The sequence below is a fragment of the Scyliorhinus canicula genome, chromosome 13 (genome assembly GCF_902713615.1).
Source record: "Scyliorhinus canicula chromosome 13, sScyCan1.1, whole genome shotgun sequence".
NCBI lineage: Eukaryota > Metazoa > Chordata > Chondrichthyes > Carcharhiniformes > Scyliorhinidae > Scyliorhinus > Scyliorhinus canicula.
This window is the reverse complement of record NC_052158.1, coordinates 43538619-43548807: the sequence shown is the minus strand read 5'-3', so window position 1 is coordinate 43548807 and position 10189 is coordinate 43538619.

Sequence of the window (10189 nt, the reverse complement as noted above, 5' to 3'; positions counted from 1 at the left end):
GGGGCTAGTCATGTCCAGTCCTAAAAGGAATTCTGTACCTTTCATAGGGCGTCCGGTCATGAGTGTGTGTGGTGTGTATCCTGTGGAAGTTGAAACTGTATTTCTGATGAACATGAGTGCAAATGGGAGCACTGAATTCCATGTGGAGTTGTTTTCTTGTACCATTTTTCTAAGTGTGGATTTTAGGGTCCGATTCATGCGCTCTACAATCCCGCTGGACTGTGGGTGATACGCAATATGAAAGTTTTGTTTTATGCCAAATATTGTCAGGACGTTCTTCATGACCCGTCCTGTGAAGTGAGATCCCTGGTCCGAATCAATGCTTCGGGGTAAACCCCATCTCGTGAAGATGTGGTGGGTCAGGATCTTTGCAGCTGTCTTAGCTGTATTCGTTCTAGAGGGGAATGCCTCTACCCATTTGGTAAATGTATCGATTACCACCAGAACGTATTTATAGCCATTCCTACAAGGGGGCAATGGTCCTATAAAGTCGATCTGGAGGTTTGTCCAGGGGCCATTAACTGGTCGAGTATGCTGAAGTTGTGCCTTTTTAGAATACCTCTCCGGGTTATTCTGGGCGCAAATAAGGCAATTCTCGATGTAGTGAGTTACATCTGTCCTTAGGTTAGGCCACCAACAGAGCTGCCTGAGGTGCCTCGTGGTCGTGTCGATTCCTTGATGTCCATGCCCGTCATGGAACAAAGCAACCATTTGATTCCTGTCCTGCTGCGGGACCACATAAAGCTGATCCTTTATGATCACACCCTCATGTGTGGTCAGTGCGTGTCTGAATTTGTCAAACTGAGGCACAAAGTTGCCTTTAAAAATCTCCCTGAGATCCTCATCCTGCTTCTGTGCTTCAGCTAAATCCCTGATATCAGTCTGTGAGACTTGAACTGCGCTCACAGGGGCGCTAGCTGGTGCGCTAGCTGGGGGTGTCCACAAGTGTCCTCGCCTGGAACCTGCCTTAGCCAGTGCGTCGGCTTTTACATTCCCAGGGGGGATGACCTATGGTGGCTTCTAACTTTTATGATGCCGAAGGTTCTGTCCTTCGCTTTTTCTAAAATGTGTCGGAGTAAAGGGGCTGATGGAAGGGGTATCCCGTCTGCGGAGACAAAACCTCGTGTCCTCCACAGGGGTAGAAAATCTGTCAAACTATTGCAGACATATAGACTGTCCGAATATATGTCCGCCGGGCTGGGGAAAGAGTCGGGGTGGTCCACTATATATGCTATGGCCGCGAGCTCTGCTGCCTGCGCGCCTAAGTGACCTGGTAATTTTAACGCTATTTCCTCGAGAGCGCGACCCTGCGCGTCCTCGACATAGATGCCGCATCCCGTGATACGCTCACCTTCTAAAACCGTGGATGAACCGTCCACGTATATCCGTAGTGGTCCACACGTGTCTGTGTGTTGGGGGCTTTGTCTTGGGTTCCCTATCTTCCTGGGGGGTGTCTTTGCTATAAAGGGTCCTCTGTTGTGTAGGGGTGCTACAATTTCACATTCATGGGGCTGTCCTGGGTATTGGAGGTTGTCGGCTAAAAATGTGTGTGTGCGGGTCCGTTTTACTGTAATGTCCCGTCCTTGTAAGAGTAGTGTCCACCTAGCTGCCCTAATCTGGCTAACTGAACCGTCCTTCAGTCGACCGTCTAGGAGTAACTGTGTGGGGGTGTGCTCGGTCAAAATAGTGATGGGGTTGAGTCCGGTAATGTATGAGAAGTACTGAACTGCCCAGAAAACTGCTAGGAGGTGCCTCTTGCAGGCTGAAAATCCTTGTTCCACTGGGTCTAAAAGTCAGGAGGCATAAGCCACTGGTCTTAGCTGCTCGTGCCGTTCCTGAAGTAACACGGCCGAGAGGGTCAGATCTGTGCTCGCTACCTCTATTGCATAGGGGGAAAGTTGGTCTGGAACTTGTAGCGCAGGTGCTGTGCTAAGGGCTTTCTTTAACTCCTCCACAGCCTCTGTATGCTGTGGAAGCCATTCCCAGGGGGCTCCTTTCTTAAGGAGGTCTGAGAGTGGGGCTGCCTTTGTCGCGAATCCGTCAATGTGGTTCCGACAATAACCAACCAGTCCTAAGAACGACCGGAGGGCTGAAACATTCTGGGGAAGGGGCAATTTGACAATCGAATCAATTCTTTTGAATTCGATCTCGCGTTTGCCGTGTGTGATGACTGTACCCAAATACATCACTTTATTTTCCAAAATCTGGGCCTTTCTTGGGTTAACTTTACAGCCAATTGAGGTTAAAAGTTCCAGGAGTTCGGCCAGAAGCGTAATGTGCTCTGCCTTTGTGTCTGTCTGCAGTAGTAGGTCGTCTACATACTGTACCAGACATTCAGGGCGGGAAAATGTTTCTTGACCATTCGCCAGCTGTCGGTGGAAAATGGAGGGGGAATTGTGGAATCCTTGTGGAAGGCATGTCCACGTATACTGTTGTGCTTTAAAAGTGAAGGCAAATTTGTACTGGCACGCCTTTGCCAATGGGATTGACCAGAAGCCATTGCTAATGTCCAATACCGTGAAATATTTGGAGTTGAGTCCCTGTTTGAGCATGGTCTCGGGACTTGTTGCTACCGTGGGGGCTACTGCTGGGGTTACTTTATTGAGTTCCTGATAATCGATGGTCAGACGCCATGATCCGTCGGGCTTTCTCACTGGCCAAATAGGGGCATTATTGGTCGAGGCGACTGTTCTAAGCACACCTTGCTCCAATAAGCTACCTATCACTTTCTCTATTTCACCCTCTGCTTCTAGGGGAAATCTGTACTGTTTCTGTGGTCTGGGGTCAGGTCCGGTAACGTGAATTTGTCCAGTCATTCTGCCGCAGTCGTGCCGGTGACTGGCAAATGCTGTCCTGTGTTTATTTAATACTGCCTTTACTTGTCTGTCCGTGTTTAGTGTAGTCAGGTCAAATGAATAGTCTCCTACTGCACTAATCCTATTAGCGTACTCTCCTACTGTGAGAGTAGCGGGTGCTCTGTCCGATCTTGCCATTCGCCAGACACACTGGTTCACTGGGTCGAACGACAGGCTATGGGCATTCATGAAATCTATCCCTAATATGTGTTCTGCTGTCCGGGGAAGATTTACTAATACGACGGGGTGTTTGGTGGAAATGTTCCCTAGCTGGATTGCTACGGGTGCTGTAATGTGTCCCTGCTGCGAGTGTCCTGTGAAACCGCTAAGTGTGATGGTGGATGTGGTCGGCCACGTGTCTGCCTGTGCCGTGGTGGTGGAATTAATCGTGGTGCGGGACCCTCCTGTGTCCCAAAGTAACTCTATGGGCTTCCCTCTAACTTTAGCTGTGACTACCGGTCTTCCGGATTGATCCCAAAGAGTGTCACAGACCCAAGTGGGGGAGCCCGAACACCGTCAGTCCGTTCCGTCCACATTGGTCTGTCCTGACTGGATCCCTATACTATGGATCGGTTTGGCTTTATTGCGATTCAGAGTGCCTGTCTGCTGGCCTCTCTGTGATCTCTGGGGTCCATTACATTCCTTAGCCCAATGTCCTAACTGGCCATAGTTGTAGCATTCCTGCGACTTCTGTGGAGGGCTGCTCTTTCCTTCATTCACCAACGCGGGGTTTTGGTGCGCTCTCACTGCCTGTATGTCCGCTGCAGCCTGAGCTTCTTCTGGGGATTTCACTTTGCCTCTGCCCTGAACTGATTGCTCCCAAGCGCGGGACAATCTTTTCAGGACCCACTTCTCATTATGGGCCTCTTCTGAGGGGTCATAGCTGTTGCAAGCGCTCTGTCCTGCTTCTGTTGCATGAGAAATTATGGTGCGCGTCCATTTAACCATATTTTCACGGTTCAAATGGGCTCTATTTAAATCGCCAAATACTGCGTTAAAATGGATCCACAGCCTTCCTGCGAATGCTGTGGGGTGCTCGGTTTTCTTCTGTCGGCACTTATTAAGTCCTTCTACTGGGTCACCTCGATTATACCCTATGGCATCTAAAATGGAGGTGTGCATTTCCTCTAGGGTGCCTCCGCCAACGTTCTGTGGGTCGGGGAGGGCTGCTACTACCGATTGGTCCAAACTCAGAACTGTGAGTTTAACCTGCTCTCTCTCGTCCAGGCTGTACATGGTTGCCTGTTTCTTTACCTTTGCGAAAAACTGGTGGGGGTCTGCGGTGGGGAGAAACGGAGTGATTTTTTCACACGCGTCCCTGAGTTGAGTTACAGTTAAGGGGGTGGTGTAAGTAATATCGGGTGCGCCTTCTGTGGTCGCTTTCCGTTGGGTGGTGACTGGATTCATTGGTACGGTAACTATTTGATCTGTGGGGGGTTGGGGTGCTTGTCTTTTCTGCTGCGCTGCTGGCGCACATGTTCCCTGAACATAACGCTGCGCTGTCTCACTTAACTCTTTCCAGTCTGGGGCATTCTCCTCATCTAACTGCGTTCCAAAGGTGCTTTGAAACCCATTTTGCACTGAAAGCAGCGATTGCAGCTCTGCAATCTGTTTCCTGCATTTCGCGTGGTCTACAGTACTCTGTCTTTGTTCTGTGGTGGCAGCATGGAGTGCTCTCAAAGCTGCTTTAAGGTCAGAGCATTGCCTCTGCAAAGCCTCTACTTGCTTCTCTGATTCTTCTCTTATCAGGACGGCACGTTGCACGTCCTGATAGGCCTTTTCGTACTGGGTCTGGGAACTGCTGAGATGGGCTAGACAAGACTGATGTGCCCTCTTGGCATCATCCACCTCTCTACCTTTCTCTGCCAACTTCCCTCTAAGATCCATATTTTCCTTCTCGATGTCCCTGACATCCACTTTACTCATTCGATTTCTCTCCTCTAATTCTGCCCGGAGCGTCTGAACGACCTCCTCTGTGCCTCGCAATTGTGCCAAACGGGACACGATTGCCATCGGCTTGCGTGCTTTACTAAGGGTCTTCTTATGAATTTGAGAGAGGTTCTCCCACCAAGTATGTCCTATACTTCCGGGACCTGTCTCCTCATTCAAACAGAATTCTTTCCAAAGGGGCCATCCCTTTCCTTGCAGATACTTGCGGAGTTCCAGCTCCCACACGGGACACTGACCTACTCGGCTACTGCTGGTCGCTGCGACCACAAACCGTTCTGGATTCATGAGGCGTTCCATTGCCTGCATGGCCATTTTCTCTGACTCACTTTAATTTGGAACAGGGGGTGTTGAGGTTATGTCTCACGAAACGGGTAAGGCTTACGCTATGTTCCGTTCACAAAACTACCGAAAGTTTGTCGCAACAAAAATGCTTTCAGGTTTTCCTTACAACCCTGTTAGTACGCATGCACTAAACACACTTCCGAATTACGTTTATTCCTTTGAACACCTTGAATACTTGTGATTTCTTTCCTTTTTCTTTACCAGATTTCTAATTCAAATTTCAGGGTCCTCGACGGAGTGGGGGTGCCACTTGTAACCGTGTCCCGTCAGGATGTCGCCACTAAATGTTGCACGTTTTACTTGAGTGTAATACGCGTTTATTGGAGTGTATTAACACGCCTCCGTTTAAAGGCCGTGTGCTTAACACTGCTAGGCTCTGTATGTGTAATTTCAGCTCGGAGTCGCCAGGTGTCGTATATAAACACCTCACAAGTATTCCAAGGTCAGGTTCAAAGTAATAAAACTATACACCGATTAGTAAGTTCCAACGATCAATATTTATTATACAAATATAATAAATACGCATGCACACTCTAAAGACTAATACCTATTTCTACTATTAAACAACTAAATACTTATCTAAGTGGGAACCAGCAAGGTCAGGGGACAAGGCCTTTGTTCCTTTCTGGGCTGCACCTTCTGTTCGTTATTAGAAGAGTACTGTATAAGTTCACGTAGCGAGCGTCGTTTTGGGACTTACTGAACGATGGCTGGTGCTCAACGGCTGGTTATGGAAGACAGGATCAACGGCTGGAGTCGGAGTCAGGATACAACAGCAACGGAGTCAACAGTGGAGCCGGAGCAGAAAACAACAGACAGGACCATGTGTGGGGTCTATCTTTACAGTGGCCCCCAATGTCCGTGCCTTTTCGGGGCGGGCTTTGCCTATCATGCATTGATTGGATCAATTCCCAATCGATGTCTCACAAATCCCCCAATCTGAGGGTCCCTTCTCGATGTGTGGGGCGGTCTCTAGGGTATTTTGTGATGGATACTTCTGGTGCCGTTTTGTCTGGGCCTCCACTTAAAGTATCTATTCAAAACCAAATGTTGCTATTGTGTGTGCCCAGATCTGGATTGCCTCATTAATATGCAAAGCGTTTTGCTATTAACACCTTTGGTTGAGATCTTCCACCTGGCCATAAACTAGTTTTGCTACGTGCAGAATGCTAATCAGTCTTTGCAGACTGCTTGTCTTGGCTAAACTGCTTTTTCCCTGCAGTCTTAGCAGTTCTCCATTTTGTTAGCCCAGTGTCCATCTTAGGTGGCTACAACCTACACCTCAGGGGCTGCAGCCGTTCAAGAAGGCAGCTCACCACCACCTTCTCAAGAGCAAATAGAGATAAATGCTGGTCTAGCCACAGGTACATCACAAGATGAGTTGACATTAATACAGAAAACTAATGCTCTGGAGACATGAGTTACCACCTGGCATCTAATTACATTTTAATTAATAAATCAGGAATAAAATGCAAGCATGGGTAATGGCGATTGTGAAACTATTCGATGAAAAATCCCACCTCGTTCGCAAATGTCCTTTAGCGAGGGAAATCTGCCATCCTAACTGGGTCTGGTCTACATGTGATACCAGACCCATAGCAACATGGATGACTCTTAGCTGCCCTCTGAAATGGCCTAGCAAGCCACATTGTTGTAACAAAAGGCAACTGAAAAGTTAGATATGAATAAAACTGAATGTACCACCTGGCCTTTCCCAAGTTAATGAATATGTCAATGGCACACTCTGCCCAGTCAATCTTGCCTGACATACTCATACTTAGCACCACCATCAACATTCCTGGGGGGCCGCAGGGGCAAGACAGACCCACCAGAGGTGGCAGCACAGTGGCATACCGTCAGGAAAGATTTGCTCTGGGACCCCTCTAAATCAACTCATGAAATCTCTTGGCACCTGATGATGAAACGTGGAAAAGGGAACCTCCTGCCACATACTGTCCACACTCAGCTGATGATTCCATGCTGAACACCAATTGGAAAAATTACTGTGGGCCGTTATCATCAGCAGCAACTGAGTTGTACTCAACAACAATTTTAACCTCATGGCCCAGCATATTCCTCACTTTCCCATATAATTAAGCCAGGGCTATCAACTCTGGTTCAATGTAGAGAGCAGGAGAGCATTCGAGGAAGTGCACCAAACATAGTTAAAATCAGGTGTCAGGACTTCCGGTGGCGGCGATGTCCGAGTGAGCTGCACATTCGGCGGGCTCTCACTCCGGCGGGCGTTTAGGGGCTGATTCCCCGCAATAGCGGGACCACGGAGCTGAAGGAAGGCGGCAGCGAAAGTGCTGAGGAGCGGGCTGCGGCACATGGAACAGCGGGAGTCCAGGAGGCAGAAGAAAAGAGAGAAAAAGGGACAGAGAAAAGGACCTGAAGAAATTTACCTGGAACCTAAGATGGCGGACACACGGACCCCGGAGTCAGCAATCCAGCAGGCGCTGGATAACATGCTCCAGGTAATGAAGTCCAGTTTTGAAGCACTGAAGCGGGACAGCTTGGACCCAATCTAGAAAGCGGTGGATCAGCTGAACCAGAGGCTGGATGCGCAAGATGTTAAAGTTAAGGAGCTGGGAGAGGCGGTGGAGGAGCAGGTGGATGCGCAGACGGTTGATGCGCTAGAAGTTGACGGGCTGAAGGAGCGGCAGAGAAGATTGCTAGACAGAATGGAGGAGCTGGAGAATAGAGCCCGCAGGAACAACCTGAGGATGGTCGGCCTCCCGGAGGGGGCTGAGAGAGCTGATGCCACAGCGTTTGTAGCAGACCTATTGATGCAGCTGATGGGGGCCAAAGCCTTTCCGCGACCGCCGGAGCTGGAGGGGGCATACAGAGTGCAGGCGAGGCAGGGGCGGCCGGGTGGATGCCCCCATCCGATGGTGATTAGGTTCCACAGGTTCGTGGACAAGGAGCGGGTACTGCGGTGGGCAAAAAGCGCCAGGAGCAGCGCGTGGAACAACAGTGTCCTCCGCATTTACCAGGACCTAAGCCAGGAGGTGGCTCGGCGACGAGCAGCCTTTAAGAATGTCAAGGAGGTGCTGTTCAAGAAGCACGTGAAGTTTGGTCTGCTGTTCCCGGCTCGTCTATGGGTCACGCACAAGGGTCAACACCACTACTTCTCCGAGCCTGAAGAAGCGATGGACTTTGCAAGGGATTAGGGGCTGGTCCCGAAAAGAGGCCCCACGGACGCGAATTAGGGCCCGAGGACTACCGTGGGAAGGTACGCCGAATGGGCCTGGACTGCTGTTCAACGGTTTGCTGGGTCAAAGGTGCCAAGCGGAACATTTGGGACTCTTTCCTTTGTTCATGGACATTGGTTTGGGGTTTTTTTTTGTATTTTTTATTGTTTGTGTTTTTTCTCTTATGTTTTTGTTTTTTCCTCTTTTTTTCTGTTTTTTCCGTTTTGGGCGGATTTGTACTTTTTGTGCAGCTCGCGGAGGACACTGGAGCCGGCACGGTAACAAAGTGGGGCCGGTCAGCAAGGGGGGCCAAGGACGTGGGTTGGGGGGGTTCTTTTTTTGTTTTTTTTTCTTAGTTTTGTTGAGGTCCATGCCTTCCTGTGCCAGTGAGTTTGCTCCAGTGGGTTGGAGAGGGGGATGGGGCGCCGGGGAGTGGGGAGGAGGACGGGGAAACAATGGGAATGAGACAGGAAGGCGCCGGAGTGTTGAGTCACCGGGCTAGCAGATTGGCTAGTCAAGGGAGTCAGGTGGGGGGGGAGATCACAGCCAGTGGATGGTGGGGGTATCGGGGGATGTTGTTGGGGGGGGGGGGGTTGTTCTGCTGACGTGGGAGGGACATGAAATAGGCACTGGAAAGGAGGTTGAGGGTGGAGGCAGCCAACAGGTGGGCCAGGAATGGCGCAACGCACGGGCCGGGGGCCAGCCAAAGGTAGAGAGGGAGCGAGGAAACGGGGACACGGGGGAGAGACACTTGAAAGAACACATGGAGAGAGGGGCAAAGTAGGGAAGAAAACAAGAGAGGGACACAGGGGAGAGAGGGATACAGTGAGACTGGGACAGAGAGAGAGAGGGGGCAAAGGAGAGAGAGCACAGGAGAGAGAGAGAGAGACACACATAGGAGACAGAGGGGCACAGAGAGAGGGGGACATGGGGAGGGGGACACAGGGAGAGAGGGACACAGGGAGAGAGGGACGCAGGAGAGAGGGACAGAGGAGAGAGGGGCAAAGAAAAGAGAGAGAGGCACCTAGAGGGGAGCAATACAGGAGGGAGGGACTCAAAAGAGAGACACAAGGAGAGAAGAGCAAAGGGACTAAGGGTCAGAGGAGATTGGGGTACAGGTGAGAGGGAGACAGGAAAGAAGAGGCAGCGTGTCAGATACTGACCAAGGATGAGAGATTGGAGTTTTGCATGTCTGCTTTCAGAATTGTCCATCTCCGGATGCATATAATAAGGCCACAGACATATCTCTCTCTCACCTTGTTCAATGTGGCAGACCAAACTGGAATCCTAACTCTGCACGGCTCTGATCATGACCTAGCTTAAAGTTCCATGGAGACAGCCACTCTCTCCGTAGCATATATTCTCACATTCACTGATCCGGCAGTCTGCTGCTGATGAGTTGGATTCCTGTATCCTGTCTGCTATTGTACACTCTGTGGGCCATGTTTTTACAAGGACAGTTACTGCTCTATTATCCTCTCCTCAACAAGAATCCCCAGGTTTCAACATCCCTGTCAAGCTGAGTGGAGCTTGGAGAGGATTGTGCACCTGATACAGACTCTCCACAGCTTTCCCTGTCTCCAGTATCTACTCATACTCACTTTGTGAGGAGTGAATCACCAGATTAGAACACGACTAACTCTCTAATTATAGAGTGAGTATTTGCACTGGTCCATGTAAAACTGACGGTGAACCCTTAGAAAAAATGTGATTCTCTGAGGTACCATTCTTATGGATGTCCTGCACCATCTCCTGGTAAATGTGAGGGCCCCGGAAGACAAAAGAGAAAGGCAAGTGCCTTAGTTGTGGCAAAATGACAATCTGGGAAACACCACGTTCAGGCTCCTC